The 18,065-nt window shown below is 48.4% G+C and overlaps 1 pseudogene; it reads left to right on the forward strand.

Moving 5' to 3' along the window:
• The first annotated feature begins 4,373 nt into the window (after positions 1-4,373).
• On the forward strand, positions 4,374-17,907 carry LOC120648157 (annotated as a pseudogene).
• The last annotated feature ends 158 nt before the right edge of the window (positions 17,908-18,065 follow it).

Here is an 18,065-nt window from a genome sequence, read left to right on the forward strand (position 1 = left end):
ACTCCAGGAACAGACCGCACTAAAACAGACGCCCAAGTTGCATACGGAGTCGGATTTGGGCGCACTTGATATGGATGGAAAGATAATTTAAAGATGCTTCCGATGGCACTGGTCTCAGGGCTAAATTCATCCGGAGTCGACGGTAATAATCCATGGAATTTGACGTCCAGAATCTGTTCCGGTGCTGTGTCACTGTTTTTGGGGCCGATGGCCCGTGTATCGTGTTGGAGCCCAATAGGGGCGCGTCCAGGGGGTCTTGCACGACCTAAAACATTATTAGCATCTGACGCCACCATTGTGAGACTTGGGTTTTGCTTAGATTCATTCTGTCAAGAACAGTTATTGCCGTTCATCGGTTTGTGAGACCCCAACTTGTGAGATTAATCATTCATCTGCAGAGTCACTTCAATTGAGCTGCGTTCTTTCGACTTCTTGCTTGTGTTCTTTATTATGTTTGCAGGGATTAGCCTTCTTGACGAGGTCAACCGGGTTGTGACATGGCTGATAACCAGAGGAGTTGTGGTGCTAAGATTGCTGGATTCGGGTCTTAGGATCTGAAGCCGGATCAGTGTGTCTCGCTCCGCCTACAATGAGAGTTATCCAGAACCTGACGAAAGATCGGGAACCCACGTCCCCATTATTGCCTTCTCGAGGAAACAGAGGAGAGGGAGAGGGAGAGGGAAAGAAGAAAAAGCCGAGCGCCAGGAAGAGGAGGAGAAGGAGCGCGCCGAGCACCCGCCGCTGCATCCAGAGCCGACGTCGCAAAGGAGGAGGAGGACGCGCCGCCGCAGAGACCTTCACCACGCCTGCGCCTCGTTCGACGACATCAACGAACCCGCGCGGCATGCATTGCTCCGCCCCTCCACGGCCTCACATCATCACTGCGCCGCCACCCTTCATCCTCAACCGCCGGTAGGTGCAACCAGCTCGCCACGTTTTCCTTCGTCGCTTGCCTGTGTGCCGTAGCCCTGCCTCGCCGCGTGACCAGACGGCCGTGCCGCAGCTCCGGTTTCCCGGACGCCCGCGTGCACGCGCCGACGCCACAACTAGCCAAAGACCGAGCCTTTTGGCCTCGCCACGGCCATTTTCACCACGAACGCACACGCCCACCGGCCAAAGACCCTGCCTCGGCCCTCGCCGCACCCAGAACGCCCGCGCGCACCACAGCGGCCTCACCACCGCGAGACCTCACTGACCGAGCCTTCGCTCGTTCCCGTCGCCACTACCGCGGCCACATCATGGCCATGCCATGCGCAGGCCTGCGCGCGTGCCCGCACTAGCCTAGGGGCCACGCCCTTCCTTGGCCTTGCTCTGCCGCCGCCACCGTCACGCTATGGCCGCGTCCATGCCGTACCACGCCCACGACATCGTGTCCACCACACGCCCCGACCCGCACACACGCACACCCCGTGCCGACCGCAGCCCGCACGGCCTTGTCCTGGCTCCACCACACCAAGCCAGCGCCGCGTCGCCGTCGCGACGTCTGCGCACACATCCCTGAGCCCCGTCCTCACCTCGCCTTGGCCCGGCCGCCGTTGCCCCTGCCGCCGCCGATGAGTCATCACCGACCGCCGCCACGAGAAGACCAAGAGCACTGAAGGGAGGAGATGATGATTCCGTGAAGGACGAGCCCCATCGGGACTGAACCGCCGCCGATATGCCGTGGCCCCGCCACGTTGTGTTGAGCCACACTAACCGACCGCCTGACCCTCTCCACGCACACACGCGAGTCCAGCCCTGGTTCCTACCCGGCCTTGCCGTCTTGTTCCACCACGGACCCTCGACGCCTCGCCATGACCAGGTTACCGCCGACGCGTCGCGGCTATGCGACGCCGCGTCGGGCGTGCTGCCGCCGCAGACCGGGAACACCCGAGTCCCGCGCGCGCAACCACCCTTGGTCCCTGCTAGCCCGTGCCGTCCCAACCTTGCTCCACCGTGCCACGACCTCGCCACCAAGAGCTTGTTGACGCCGCCGCTACGCCAAGAACCAAGGAGGAAAGCAAGGAGGGAAGGAAAGGAGCAGAGGAGAAGGGGAGGAGCAAGGGTCGACGCCGCTGCCCGAAGAGGAAGGACTGCTTCGCGAGGACGCCCACCCGGATCCGGAGCCAAGCCGCCGCGGGTGCGCGTTGCCGCTGCCGTCGTCGCCGTATCGCCTGGAACCGTCTGCTGCGGGAGGAAGCAGACAGGGGAGAAGAGACGAGACGCCGATGGGCGGGCCATCCCTGTCAGCCGAAGAAGGAAAGAAGAAAGGAAAAGAAGGGGAGGAGAGGAGAAGGTGGGCCGAAAGCCCGACGCCGGTCCAGTCCGCTAAAGCCGAGCCGGCCCTTTTGCTCCTGAGCCGGCCTGTTCACCTGAGCCGCAGCCCGAGCCGAGCCGAGTTGGGCCACCGAGCCGGCCCTAGTACTTTTCAAGCCCAACGAACCCAAACCCTTTTGCCTTTTTCTGGTTAATCCTTACATGCGGGCCTCACATGTAGGTCTATAGTGTGAGGCTGACTAGTGGGACCCACTGACTTGCGGACCCCACCGACCCAGTTGACCAGTCAACGGCCAATGTTGACTTGGTCAACACTGACGTCAGCAGGGCCCACTTCAAACGTCAGCAGACCTGGCCCACCTGGTGACGCCATGATGACGTCATGCTGACGTCATCATGCCATGTGGCACGCTCTGGTTCTGCCACGTGTCACCTCTGTGTTTTTCCTTTTTTGATAATCATTTAATAATTCTAGAAAATGCTTTAATCTTAGAAAAATCGTAGTAATTCAACCGGAGCGACGTGGGGAATAGTATCCTAGATGGCAACTAGCAAATAAGTAATAGGGGAGTGGAGTATTCAAGGTATATTTACATTAGTGCTCAATGGGTCATGAGAGCATTCATACTCTATGGTTGTATTAATCCATCCCCACGATCCACATATAAGCAAACAAATTGTGGAGTAAACAAAATCACACTATTTTACTCTGAGAGCCCATAAATTAACTCCTTTTCAGATAAATCATTTTGCTTATGGAGGACCTGGATTTTTAAGCTAATCAAGAGCACATAAAACACGCACTTGTGAAATGATTTTTAATCATATGGATATATCATTTTACTTCTAGAGTACACAAGTAATCCATCTGAACGATTCACATATTAGCGAACCAAACGAGTAGTACACAAAAACCACACCTTTTTTACTGCTTTGGATACATCTTTTTACTTATCATGGCCTATAACATGTAACATGCAGGCTTCGTCCATAATGCCTAGACAGGAGCGCCGAGTATTATTTTTCTTTCACTGCGCTTAGACTTTCGAAATACTACTTTTTACTTCCACACGCTCTAATTTATACTTCATCGGTACACATTCAAGGCAGCCCATAAGACACACACGACTGGAACAACATTTTTTTTTGGATGCCACGATCCACACGTAAGTGTGTCATAGTTTTTTACTTCCGCAGATTCCAGTTTATACTCCATCTAAACATTTACATTAAACACGGGAAGATATGACACGCTCATGTCTCCATGTTCACTGGTCAACCTATGCTCAAAAAAATTACAAATCATTGAAAATGTATTAAATACCGCATGGCCGCGTCAGCCCATGAGAATTTGACCAGATCCACTGCAAACTACGTTAAAAGCAAACCAAACACTAAATTTTACTACCAACTTAAGCATTAATCGTAATATCCATGACGCCGGAAAACTACTTTTATCGCTTTCGACAAAACTACTTTTTACTCCATGACAATCCAATTTATACTTCAGTGATACGCGGGCAAGGCAACGATACGTTCTTGGCGCCATATTCACTGGTCAACAAATTCTAAAAAACATGCAAGTCATTTAAAATGTATTAAATACTCCATGGCCGCGTCAACCCATGAGAATTGACCAGATCTACCACAAACTATATTGAAAGCAAACCAAACACTAAAATTTACTATCGACTCAAGCATTAACCGTAATTTTCATGCCGCCGGAGGAGGGCACCCGGAATGCTAAATGGACCAGTTCCTATTGTCTATTCTACACACAGGGTGTTGAATAATATTCAACATACTGGTGGCGCTGCCCCTACTCCGGCTAGTAAAATCCACAACCCACCACTACTAATAATTACTACCCCACTAGCGCATATCATATTCATGAATGCAATTAAAGAGCTACACACCATATTCACTGCGCAAGTGTGGTTGTCTTCTAAATTGGGCGCCTCAAGCTAGCCACTTCTCTCTCTCTATCGATCCAAGCTAGCCACTTCACACGTAGTGTGTGTGCTAGTCGTGTGTCGCGCAAACCCACAACCTTCCAGACCCAAAAATTTCAATCGATCAACCAACGTTCTCCTCCGCCTAACCAGTTCGATCGATCGATGGAGGGGAGCAGCAATAGCCCCGGCCGACAGGCAGTCGTCGGGCGGCAGCCCGGAGGAGCGCGGCAACGGCAGCGGGGGCCGGGGCACCGGGGAGCCGGTGCGGTCGCGGTGGACGCCGAAGCCGGAGCAGATACTGATCCTCGAGTCCATCTTCAACAGCGGCATGGTCAACCCGCCCAAGGACGAGATCGTCCGCATCCGCAAGCTGCTCGAGCGCTTCGGCGCCGTCGGCGACGCCAACGTCTTCTACTGGTTCCAGAACCGCCACTTCCGCTCGCGGCGTCGCCAGCGCCAGATGCAGGCCGCGGCCGCCGGCTCCTCCGCGGCCCAGAGCTCGGTGGCTAGCCCCACCGTCGGCCTTCCCTCTGGCGCCGTACAATACCCCTTGGCCATGGGTGGGAGCGCCAGCGTCTCCTAGTACGAGGCTACGAGCAGCGGCTCGTCGCTGGGGCTGTTCGCGCTCGGCTCGGGGATGCCCGACGCCGGAGCTGGGTACTTCCAGGCGTCGTGCGGCGCTTCGTCGCCGCTGGTGGCGTCCGGGCTGATGGGCGACGTGGACAGCGGCAGCGGCAGCGACGATATCTTCGCCATCTCGCGGAAGATGGGGTTCACGGCGGAGAGCCCGGTCGCCTCGTCCTCCGTGGTGCCGAGCACCGCCGCTCCCGCAGCCGGTGGAGGAGCGGTTCCAGAGCTGGTTGCCGTGGTAGCTGCTAGAATTGTGCATGAATGGCTCGGCGTTGAGGCTGCCGACCAGAACTCGTACTCGGAGTTAGGAGCAACTCCAGCAAAACTTTTAAATTTGGGTGAGTAAATATCTATTTAGAAGTCTATTTTTAAATTTTACTCATCTAAATATGGACCTCCACTCCAGCAGACTGAGTAAATTATACTTCCATTTTTTCAACTGACAACTGGGCTCCACCTGTCATACCCCATCTCCCGTCGGTCCTCTTCCTTGCGCTCTCGCTCCTCTCCCTCTCCTTCGGCCGCCACCTCCCCAGCGCCGCTCCAGCAGATGCAGCAGCGGCGGCAGTACCACGGCGTGCGCATGCGAAAGTGGGGCAAGTGTGTGGCAGAGATCCAGGAGCCGTACAAGCGCACCCGCATCTGGCTGGGCTCCTCCGCCACGCCTGTCGCGGCGGCGCGCGCCTACCAAACGGCCATGTTCTACCTGCGCGGGCGGTCGACGCGGCTCAACTTCCCCGATGAGATCCCAGCGCTGGGGCTCGCGGAGGGCGGCGGCGGTGGCAGCGGGGGGAGCCAGACGACGGCACGCTATCCTGTTGACGCTCCTTACAACGTCAATTTACGTACCGCAAGCGCACGGATCGTGTAGCTTTTCTCTTAGAGTATTCCCCCAAGTTTTATCAATCCATGGAACAAGTGTATTATTATGCTTAACTAAGCACTAATGATGTTGGTAAAAAATCTATATTGAGTGTATGAGTGTGAAATAAATCTAATCTAACCTAGACTAGTGAGCAATGGTAAGTGTGTGCACAAGATATGAAGAGCATTTGTCCATAGGGTCTAGGATCACTAGAGATGTAATCGCCGAGCAACGAAAAACGGATCTAATCTACCAAAGGTGTGTTCCAAGATCAAAACATTTCCCTCCCGCATACTGTCACTACACGAGGATAATCGTTAACGAATCAACAAGAACACGATAGTTGATGTAATCTAAGTAAACCATGCAAAAGCAAAGCAAACTCAAAACCAAGTCGCGAACTATTAGGCATCAAAACATCATCAACAAGAATCGTGATAGATCAATCTCATAAAGGATTCGGCAATTACAACTCAAGATCTCCTTACAACCCCAGGAACAAACGAGAACTTTACCCCATGAAGCAAAGCGAAGCGTAGTCGATCATGGTGATGAAATCTCCGGCAAGGGATGGATCCCTTGCTGTCCTCCAACTTGCAGCGGCGCCGAGGGACGATGAGGCCTCCGGTGTCGCCTTTCTCTTGTGTCTAACTCGAATGTATCTCTGGATCTCGTCTCTGGATGCTTCCTCTCTCTCTTCGATCTCTCCTGTTGCGATCCCCCTCTTTGACGGCGGCTTCGGGGTATATATAGGCGGTTCTAGTCGGCGGTTTTGGTAAAACACAGATTAGGGTTGACGCATACTTCGTGCTGAAGAAAACTGAGACTGATTGGGCCCCAGAATGGGCTGGGCCGGCCGGCTCAGAGGGCCCCAGGCCGGCCGGCCTGGGCCCTTTCTGGCCCCTTTCGGTTCCATCTTTCACATGCGGCCTCTTCTCCTTATTCCTCATCTTAGCCCAGTTATAACCATGCTTCAAAACATCTCCGAAAATGTCCAATTTCCTGACAAAATGCAACATGCTCCAAAATCCAGGACAAAATCGAAAATGGTCAAGTTCGGGTGCCAAGTGGCGGATTAGTACATGAATCATCCCGAAGAATTTACCAAAACAACTCCTAATCATATAGTAAATTTGGTACTTAAGGAGCGCCAACATTCACCCCATGCTTAGCTTTTGCTCGTCCTCGAGCAAATCAAATCATCAAATCCTTCCATGGGTTGCTCGAGAGTTCTCAAACTGCAAAATTTACTTATGCAAAGAAGTCTAACAATATTTCTTCAAACAAAGGTCAGAGGAGCAGCAAGGATAATCATATCATGGGCCTTTAAAAACTCATCCAATATTACTCCACGACTCTTACCTTTAGCCGGCAACTTGAATATCGACAACACTTACTTTTCTTGCCATCCTTGGAGGTTTTTCTTTTTTTTTAGTTTTTAGAAGCAAAATACCCTGCAACAAAGGTTAGACCAAAAATTCTTGCACAAGTCCTTTCATGTCTCTCGATATAAGTGGCTATCCTATTATTATTATTTGCAAACTCTCATCTCCCAAAAGTCTCTCAAGTATAAAGTGGGGCTATAGGTGAGGCTTTGCAAAGTATATACATATATTGTCAAAGTAAGAAAACCTTCTAATGATTGCTTACCTTCCGAGCCAATGATCATGAGAGTTTCTCCATAATGTAAAGGGTTCAAGGGTAAGAAGATTTAGAATGGTGGACATAGTGCAAAGGCATACAAAAAGATTGACTTCAAGGCACAAGCATAGTCCTCGTTGTCGGATTGCACATGGTTGGAATTGAGGATATTATTCTCAAACAACAAGGTGATATCTCTTTGCACTTCTCTAACCATAGAATCCCTTCATTTATTCTTTACTTCTCATACATTTTTTTCTTTCTTTGTCTCTCCCGAATTTTCTTTCTCTTTTCCGAACCTTTTCATAGGACACTTTCTATAAAACATAGATAAGCAAATCTCCGAAGTGGCTCCCTGAATTTTTGGAGCCCGAACCGAGACCAGAGAGGCCTAGGCCGGCCGGCTCAGGAGGTGTAGGCCGGCCGGCCTGGGGCTTTCCCAGGTCGGATTTGGTCCATCTTTTGAATACTCCTTCCTTTCTTCATCCCAAAATTATGTTTTATACAAATCATGCGCAGAAACAAAACGTATCCTCATAATTGGGTTGTGGTCAAGGAAGACGATAATAAACAAGAAAATCTCGGGTTCAGGTTTTGGAATCCGGTAGATCTCATGAGTTGTTTCAATGAGGAATTATCATTACCGAATATTGACGGGGCTAGCAATTCAGAGATGGAAAATACAGACACGATCATTGCTCGAAATTAAAACTCCCAAGAGAAAGAAATCCTAACTCAACTCAATGTACATCCAATGCTTATGGTGGAACGAATATAGATTTTGGATGATAGGATTTTTACTCTCAACTTGCCAAGAACTTGATCAACCTTATGTTTGTAGGGGTTTTATTATTTTTATTAAATTAAAGTCCTCCAAATTATGCCTTACTGGCAAGCGTAATCAAAACCAAGCGCTAGATCAAAGCTCAAGTGTGGGTATTAACATGGACGAATAATTTACTAAGCTCCACAAATATGAATTAATTTTCATGACCATGCTCGTGAACAATTGCTTTAAAAAAATAAAGTAAAACTGAATGCATAAATAAAATGCACGATCCAACAAAAAAACAAAGACTCTTTTTATTTTGTTTTCATGATTCAACACTAATTTAAGACTCACTCTCACACAAAGCGAAAAATAAAGCACACAACGCTAAACTATGAATCTCACACATGCGGAATTAAAGACACTCAAACGACGAACTTTCGAGTAAACAAAGACCAAAATTCAATCTACGAGTCATCACACCTTCCCCCCATGCTTAGATTATGCGGCGTCTTCGTCGCAATGATACAAAAGACGGGTGTGACGCTCGTCGGTGTTCTCAACGGCACCTAGGGCAATTGCATCTAGGGCGCCCTCCTCTTTGCTTTTGTAGATCTCCGACCATCCTGAATAACTTCCTTATGTTACAGACAAGGAAGTTGTAGTCTCTCTCAACCAAGCTCTCGATGTCGTCCATCCTTCAATCCATTGCCACGATTTGATCGTGACACCTATCGATGGTGGCGCGGAGATCCGCGATTTCATTGCGGCACTTGAAACAGCACCCGGAGTGATGCCCGCTGCGGTTGGGGCTGTCGTCCTCGGGCTCGTCATCGTCCTTCTTCTTCTTCTTCTTGCCGCTGTCACCTTCGGAGGGGTCGTCTTCCTCCCTTCTCTCTCGTCGGCCCACCCCGGCCAATCATCATTGTAGTCACGACCGGTGGCGCCCCATGAACTAGGGCTCATGATGCTCTCCCAATCACTGTCCTCCGCATAATCCTTCGGCTCCGGGGTGTGCTCGATGTAGTTCTTTCTTTTAATTCCGAGGAGGCGCAAGGAATGCCTAGGCGCGGGTGGCTTTTTGTCTTGTCGCTTCTCACCTTCGTCTTCGTCGCTGCTGATGACAACGACCACCCTTTGGGCTTGAGCTAGCTTCTCATTGCACCATTGAAGGCCCTTCCCTCCGATGCTCATCCTTGCTTGAGTATTGAATTTCTTTGGAGAGGCCTTCGCTTCACATCGCTTTGCTTCGACAAGGAGGGGTTGCGCACCGGTTGCCGAGATGGGGCTAGGCGTCCTTGGCGTGGGGGTGTCGGGCGTCATGCCCCTCTCATTGATCTCCATCGCTTCAATCATAGCTCTTGCACTCGCTGGACCGGCCATTGTCGACGTCTCTCACGAGGTGGTGGTGTAGATTGAAAAGTATGAGAGAATAGATCTAACCCGCGCCTCTATTTATGTCTCGAAAAGACTTGGACGAGAAGTCCAAAATCTCTTCGGTTTTGGCATGCGAAATCTATAAGGCACAGGTTTGAAATTTCCTTATCTCGCACCTACCAAAAATCGAGACCGATTTGCACACGAGAAGGCTCAGGTCGGCCGGCCTAGGGGTGTTGGGCCGGCCGGCCCAGGGGGTTTTTCAGCCCCCTGGACTCCAACTTTTTCCGAGGTGCTCACCAATAAATTAGAAGCCTATGTTTTACTCAAAGTTTGTCCAAAATAAAAATAAAACTATGAAAATAAAATCTAAAAGAGAGTATTTACAAACTTACCTTGCTTAACGTCGTTAGGCTTGACGTTCCGTTTCCTCCTCCATGGTGTATATGTCGATGTAATGAAGGGGCACGACGTCGGGCTCCAAGAATACCTTTAGTCACTGTCCGTTCACCACATATTGATCACCTTTCACATCCATGATTGTCACCGCTCCCGTGGGTGAAACTGAGTGTACGACGTATGGTCCATCCCATTTGCTTTGCAATTTTCCTTTGCCAAAAAGTTTGAATCTTGAATTGTAGAGTAGGACCTTGTCTCCTTCTTTGAATTCCTTATTTTGTAATCGCTTGTCGTACCACCTCTTCATCCTTTATTTGTAAATTGATGCACTATTGTACGCTTTCAATCTTAACTCCTCCAATTTGCTTATTTGGATTCTCCTTTTAATTCCAGCGGCTTCCGCATCAAAGTTCATTTCCTTCATTGCCCAATACGCCTTATGTTCTAGCTCAACCGGCAAGTGGCATGTTTTTCCATAAACAAATTGATAAGGAGTCATACCAATCGGGGTTTTGTGTGCCGTACGATATGCCCATAGTGCATCATCTAATCTCTTCGACCAATCTTTTCCTCCTTTTACCACGGTCTTCTTTAAAATGTCCTTCAATTGCTTGTTCGAAGTTTCCGCTTGTCCATTTGTTTAGGGGTGATAAGCCATGGACACTCTATGTTCAATTCCCAATTTCTTCAAGCATTTACCAAAGTCTTTGCCCGTAAAGTGTGTTCCTTCGTCGCTTATCAAGATTCTCGGGACGCCATATCGAGGGAAGATTACCGATTTAATCATGTTTATGGACTCCTCCATTGATGCCTTCCGACATGGCATAGCTTCAACCCATTTTGAAACATAGTCCACCATCACCAATATATGCTCAAATTCATGTGAGTTCACAAATGGTCACATGAAATCAATTCCCCAGACATCAAATAGATCTATTTGCAAGTTGTAGTTCAACGGCATGGCATTCCTTTGCGAGATATTCCCCGTCCTTTGGCATTCCGGACAAGTCGAAACAAATCTTTTCGCGTCTTTATGCATCTCGGGCCAATAGAATCCACTAGCCCATACCTTAGCTTGAGTTCTAAAGTGCCCACAATGTCATCCATATCCCGACGAGTAACACTTCCTTAGAACTTCTTCACGTTACTCCCTCAGTATGCATCTTCTTAGGACTCCATCTTCTCCATATCTATATAAGTATGGTGGATCCCAATAGTATTTTCTTCTTTCCGCGATCACTCTTTTCCTTGCATTCTTGTCCAAGTGATCCAAGGGCATCCCTTTTATTGCCCTTATTATTTCATTCATCCAACTATCTTTGTCGAGAATTCTATATAGGTGATCATCTCTCATTTCATCCTCGATCGGTTCTTTCCATCATCTCCATGGTTCATCCTTGATAGGTGGTCGGCCACAATATTTTCTGCTCCTTTCTTGTCCCTTATCTCCACATCGAATTCTTGTAGCAATAGGATCCATCGAATCAAGCGTGTTTTAGCATCTTTCTTGGACAAGAGATACTTGATTGCCGCATGGTTGGTATAAACTATGACATTTGAATTTACTATGTATGATCTGAATTTTTCGAAGGCGAATACCACGGCAAGCAATTCTTTCTCCGTTGTTGCATAATTAAATTGGGCTTCATTAAGAGTCTTTCTTGCGTAGTAGATAGCATTTACCTTCCCCTCTTTCCTTTGTCCAAGAACGGCTCCTACGGCGTAGTCGCTTGCATCACACATGATTTCAAAAGCTAGATTCCAATCCGGAGGTTGCATGATAGGAGCACTTATGAGGGATTGCTTGAGTGTTCGAAATGCGTGAAGACAATCACTATCAAAATTGTACTCCACATCTTTTTGGAGAAGTTGTGTCAATGGCATGGTGATTTTTGAAAAATCCTTTATGAACCTCCTATAGAATCCGGCATGACCGAGGAAGCTCCTCAAAGATTTGATGTCCGTAGGTGGTGGCAATTTCTCCACGGTTTCTATTTTTGCTCTGTCCACCTCTATCCCTTTCTCGGAGATAACATGACCGAGAACAATTCCTTCTTTCACCATGAAATGACACTTCTCCTAATTAAGCACAAGATCAACCTCTCCACATCTTTTAAGAACTTTCTCCAAATTTGCCAAGCAATTATCAAAGCTAGTACCATGCACCGAGAAATCATCCATGAATACCTCCATAATCTCTTCTATGAAATCTGAAAATAGAGCCATCATGCACCTTTGAAAAGAAGCGGGCACATTGCACAATCCAAAAGGTATCCTCCGATATGCAAAATTAAATACGGGCAAGTAAACGTGGTCTTATGTTGATCATCCGGATTAATAGGTATTTGGAAGAATCCCGAGTATCCATCAAGGTAACAAAAGTGTGAATGCTTTGCCAACCTTTCTCTCATCTCGTCAATGAATGGTAGTGGAAAATGATCCTTCCTCATTGCCTTATTCAATTTTCTATAATCGATGCACATCCTCCATCCCGTAATGGTTATTTGCGGTATGAATAGCTCCTTCTCATTTTTCACAACCGTGAGTCCTCCTTTCTTCGGAACGCAATGCACGGGGCTTACCCATTCACTATGTGGCACGGGGTATATTATTCCGGCATTCAACAATTTGATAACCTCCTTCTTCACCACATCACGCATAGCATGGCTCAACCTTCTTTGATGCTCTACGACCGGCTTGTATTGCTCCTCGAGTTGTATACGATGTGTGCAAAAAGTGGGGCTAATACCTTTTAAGTCATTAATCGAGTAGCCGATCACCTTTTTGTGCTTTTTCAATAAATTCAGCAACTTCTCCATCTCTTCCAGGCTCAATTCATCGCTAATAATCACCGGAAAAGTCTTGCCATCTCCCAAAAATTCATATTTCAATCCCTTGGGGAGTGGCTTCATCTCAACATCGGGCGCACCATCCTCTTCTTGATCTAACTCTCCAATGTCTTCAAATTTTTCTTCCTCCAAATTCCCGTGTTGCAGCTTCAACTCTTCCATTGTTTCAACTAGTTCTCCATCTTGATCGTCTTGAGCATCTCCATTTTCCAAAGCGTGTTGGAGAGGATCCCTGAAAGAATCAATGGAACGAATGCTCTCTACCTCTTCTTTATGAAGAGGTAGAGGTAAAGCAAAAGACGGTTTTGAATGAAATTCAAAAGTGCGCTTCTCTCCATCTAGATCAAAAGTGACAATCCCTTTTCCAACAACTAGAACAACATTTACTAATTTGAGAAAGGGTTTTCCAAGGATTATGCCTTCATGCTCATCATCACTAGCATTAATCACAAAAAAAGTCGGTAGGAAGTTTTTTACCCGCTATAGCAACATTTAGATTTCTAAGCACTCCTAGCGGTTTGATTAATCTACCATCTCCTATGATCAATTTAATGGTTGTGGCATCTAGGTTTGATGTTTCGTTAAAAAGCTCAACATAAACCTTGGAACTCATCACACTAACATGGGCGCCAATGTCATATAAAACATCGCAATATTTTGTTCCGTCTATCATGCAATCAACACGAGGTGTGGGTGATGGATTACCTTCGCCTTGATCGCTTCCAATCGCATATACTTGGGCTATGTGCACGTAGGGTGATGATTCCGATTTCACTCCCATGATCTTTTTGATCTCCAACACTTCGTCCAAGTCAATATCTTCCTCTTTTTCTTTAAAAAGTTTTCGAATAATATCACCGGCCGATTCCTTGCCAAATGTATATCCCGTGTGATTATTCGGCGGGAAGCCTTCCACTATCACCTTCGCCATTCCTCGCTGATTTGGATGCGGTCTTGCTTTGTCGAACAATCTTTCGAACTCAATTGGTATCCAATCTATTTGCTCGAATTCCCTTAGCGATTTGGCAGTGCCCAAGGTTCTTCCTTTCTTTTCTGGGTCATCTTTCATTGCACTCCGGATCGATGCTTCTTCATCGTGATTTGTCTCTATGACTTTCCCATGCTTCGGTTGTTCTTCCCTCACTTCTGATGCCTCTTTTCTAAAAATTCCAGCAAGCACCCGCACTTGAGATTCTTCCTCGGAGCTTGCCGAACATCGTTTTTCCCAATCTCTTCGCATGGCCGCACCCTTGCTGATTTTTTGTAGGAGTTGGGCGGCTTCCGTGAGTGTTTTCTCCATGAGATCTCCTCCTGCACACATTTGGACAAATTGCATGCACTCGGGGGTTAGGGAAAAGTAAAAAGTATGCAAGAGTACTTCACCGGAAAATCCGAGCTTCGGTCCTTGTTCAATCAATCCATAGAATCTATTCCATGCTTGATCTATCCCTTCTTCTTCTCCTTACACGAAGTTGATCACTTGCTTCCGAATATGTTGAACCTTACTTAACGGAAAGAACCGCTCGCAAAATTTCTTCATCAAGTCATCCCAATTTCTTTTTTACCTCGAAGGATGCAAGTGCAAACCATCTTCTCGCTTCTTCACAAGTGAGTATGGGAAAAGATTCCATCTAAACCAAGCTAGTGGAACTCCGTCTTGTTGTACCATGTTGCATAGCATTGTGAACCACTTGATATGTCTATATGGGTTGTCCATCTCATCTCCTCTAAAGGGGTTTGCCGCCGCCATCTTGATGATTTGAGGCTTCATCTCGTACTCGGTGGCTCGCAACACCGAATCTGATTTTTGCATGTCGAAGTCCTCCGATCGCGGGCTTGCATAATCCCTTAGTGATTTTTCTCCTTCCTCCACGTGTTGAATGAGATGGGCCATCTAGACAATCAAAACAAAAACAAAAACAAAAATTTTCTAGAGAAAAGGTTAGGTGTTAGTAACCAATAAAATTAATACAAAGTTAAACGTAGCGCCAGAAAAGCTTGTTGACGCTCCTTAGAGCGCCAATTTATGTACCGCAAGCGCACGGATCGTGTAGCTTTTCCCTTAAAGTATTCCCCCAAGATTTATCCATCCATGGAACAAATATATTACTATGCTTAACTAAGCACTAATGATGTTGGTAAAAGATCTATATTGAGTGTATGAGTGTGAAATAGATCTAATCTAACCAATCTAATATAATCTAGACTAGTGAGCAATGGTAAGTGTATGCACAAGATATGAAGAGCATTTGTCCATAGGGTCTAGGATCACTAGAAATGTAATCGTCGAGCAACGAAGAACGGATCTAATCTACCAAAGGTGTGTTCCAAGATCAAAACCTTTCCCTCCCGCATACTGTCACTACACGAGGATAATCGGTAACGAATCAACAAGAACACGATAGTTGATGTAATCTAAGTAAACCATGCAAAAGCAAAGCAAACCCAAAACCAAGTCGCGAACTATTAGGCATCAAAACATCATCAACAAGAATCGTGATAGATCAATCTAATAAAGGATTCGGCAATTACAACTCAAGATCTCCTTACAACCCCATGAACAAACGAGGACTTTACCCCATGAAGCTAAGCGAAGCGTAGTCGATCATGGTGACGAAATCTCCGGCAAGGGATGGATCCCTTGCTGTCCTCCAACTTGCAGCGGCGCCGGGGGACGATGAGGCCTCCGGTGTCGCCTTTCTCTTGTGTCTAACTCGAATGTATCTCTGGATCTCGTCTCTAGATGCTTCCTCTCTCTCTCTCTTCGATCTCTCCTGTTGTGATCCCCCTCTTTGACGGCGGCTTCGGGGTATATATAGGCGGTTCTGGTCGGCGGTTTTGGTAAAACACAGATTAGGGTTGACGCATACTTCGTGCTGAAGAAAACTGAGACTGATTGGGCCCCAGAATGAGCTAGGCCGGCCGGCTCAGAGGGCCCCAGGCCGGCCGGCCTGTGCCCTTTCTGGCCCCTTTCGGTTCCATCTTTCACGTGCGGCCTCTTCTCCTTATTCCTCATCTTAGCCCAGTTATAACCATGCGTCAAAACATCTCCAAAAATATCCAATTTCCTGTCAAAATGAAACATGCTCCAAAATCCAGGACAAAATCGAAAACGGTCAAGTTCGGGTGCAAAGTGGCGGGTTATTACATGAATCATCCCGAAAAATTTACCAAAACAACTCCTAATCATATAGTTAAATGGGTACTTAAGGAGCGCCAACATATCCGCGGCATCGATCCGGAAGAAGGCCATCAAGGTGGGGTCGCGCGTGGACGCACTGCAGACCGGCATGATGGTTGATGAGGACATCCCTCCTAACATACAACCATGCCTACTACGCAGCAAGGACCAATTACAAGAGCCCCTGCACGAGAGCTAAATTATCAGGTAAACTTGTTCCTTGCTGTCCATAAACCTTCATTCATGAATGGAGTACTACTAAATTCTTGCATTGTGATGCTTTTCTTATTCTTAGAAACTTGGGACATGAACCAGATTGGAGGGAGAGCAAACACGACAAGAAAACGAGTATGGATGAATATTGTTTGGACCATACCAGTTCGGACCTCCAGGAAGGGGCAACTTCGGAAGGCCATAACTCTTAGCTCCGAATATTGTTTGAAGCCCATGAGTACTTGTTGGAAAGATCCTGAAGTCTACTTTCAGATGGAACCTAATGACTAAATTCCAAAGGAGTTAAGCAGAATTGCCAAAACAACGTTCAGTCTTCCAGTCTTGGGTTGAGGCCCTTGTATCTAGTTCAACCCACTAGAGGCCCATTTTAAGTTAGGGTTTATACCCCCCCCCCCACGCCTCTTGGTTGCTCCCCCACCTATATAAACCACCAGCAGCAACCATTTGAGACTTGGGTTTTGCTTTGTTGTAAGTTTAGCTTTTGCTAATTCCTGATGAGCGCGTGTGTCGATTAGACCACCCGTTTGCTTGATTCAGAACCCCAATCTTGTGTGTATCAGATTCATTCTTTGGGCAAGGTCTGTGTACTGTTTGCTTGTTCACTTATTCTTGCTTGTTCTTCGATTTGATTACAGGTTCAAGGTTGTTCTTGGCACAGCAAGAACAACACAAATCGGAGGCGGTATAACTGTCGCTAAGGCGCAGCGCAACCCTTGTGGTGTTGTAGTCGGGAAGCACAACGTCGATCCTCCTCAAATCGAGTTATCCCCCACTCTCATCGAAAGATCGGGAGCAAACCCCAGCGGGTTACATCAATGGTCGCGCTGTCGCACCACCGCGAGCGGCAGAGGCACCACCACCACCACCACCATGGCCACCACGGCCTCCCGCAGCTGCAGCTGCATGCCGAGGAAGAGTAGCGCCAGCAGAAGCAGAAGCAGCAGCGCACGGCCTGGAGCGGGGGCGCCAAGAACCCGGATCTCAATCGGGCGCGAGACTCAACTCGACTCAACTCAACATCAACGACGACGCTGTCAATCCCTCCTCCACTCCCGCCGTGCGACGCCATCATCAAGGGTCCTTCGCGACGGCTAGGTTGGGTGGAGACGGAGGCGGTCGGCCACAAGTGGCAGTCTTTCCGACGACGACGACGACGACGAGGCACCCCCGCCTTCGCGCACGACCGCGGCGGGGACGCTGCGGGCACCGGGAGGCGCCGCGCGAGCTGGGGAGGCGCGCGCGAGTGGAGGAAGAAGAAGCCGAGGCGGTGGTGTCAAAGGAGCACGGGAGGAAGAAGAAGCCGAGGCGCGGCGCGCAGGGCAGCCCCGCGTCGCCCCTCGACTACAGCGGCTCCGGTGCGTCCACGAGCGGTGGCGAGGACGGCGCCTTCTGCTCCCAGCCCGCGGCGCCCGCGCATCCCGCGGCCACTGCCGCCGCCGCGCCCAGCAGCAAGGTACGCGCGTCGCTGCCCGCCCACCTCGCGTCCCCTTCCCCTCGAGTCCCCGTCGTCGTCTCCTGCTGGTTTGGTCGCCTGTTGTTGTGGGTGCATCGCCAGCGCCGTCGGGGGCCGAAGGATCAAATCGGGATGAGAATGAATGGAAAAAAAAGAGGAATCGGTGGGGCCACAGTTGGCAGCCTAAATAGAGGGCCACCAAATTGGAGGGGTGGTGGGAGAAATTTGGAAGGCCTACTAAAATGGCAGCTCATTTGCTTCTCCTATTGGAGATTGATTTTTGATTTCCACAGACTAAATTTTGATATGGAAATTCATTTGCTCTCCCTACTGGAGTTGCTCTTAGTGATGCCAGTATCACGTTCTGAAACATGTGTATACCTGTTGCATCGATCCTGACCTGAAACAGTCTCGTTTTGTATTGCCGATTCAATTTGAAAGTGGTTATGAAATAGT

This window comes from Panicum virgatum, chromosome 9K (genome assembly GCF_016808335.1).
Source record: "Panicum virgatum strain AP13 chromosome 9K, P.virgatum_v5, whole genome shotgun sequence".
Classification (NCBI taxonomy): Eukaryota; Viridiplantae; Streptophyta; class Magnoliopsida; order Poales; family Poaceae; genus Panicum; species Panicum virgatum.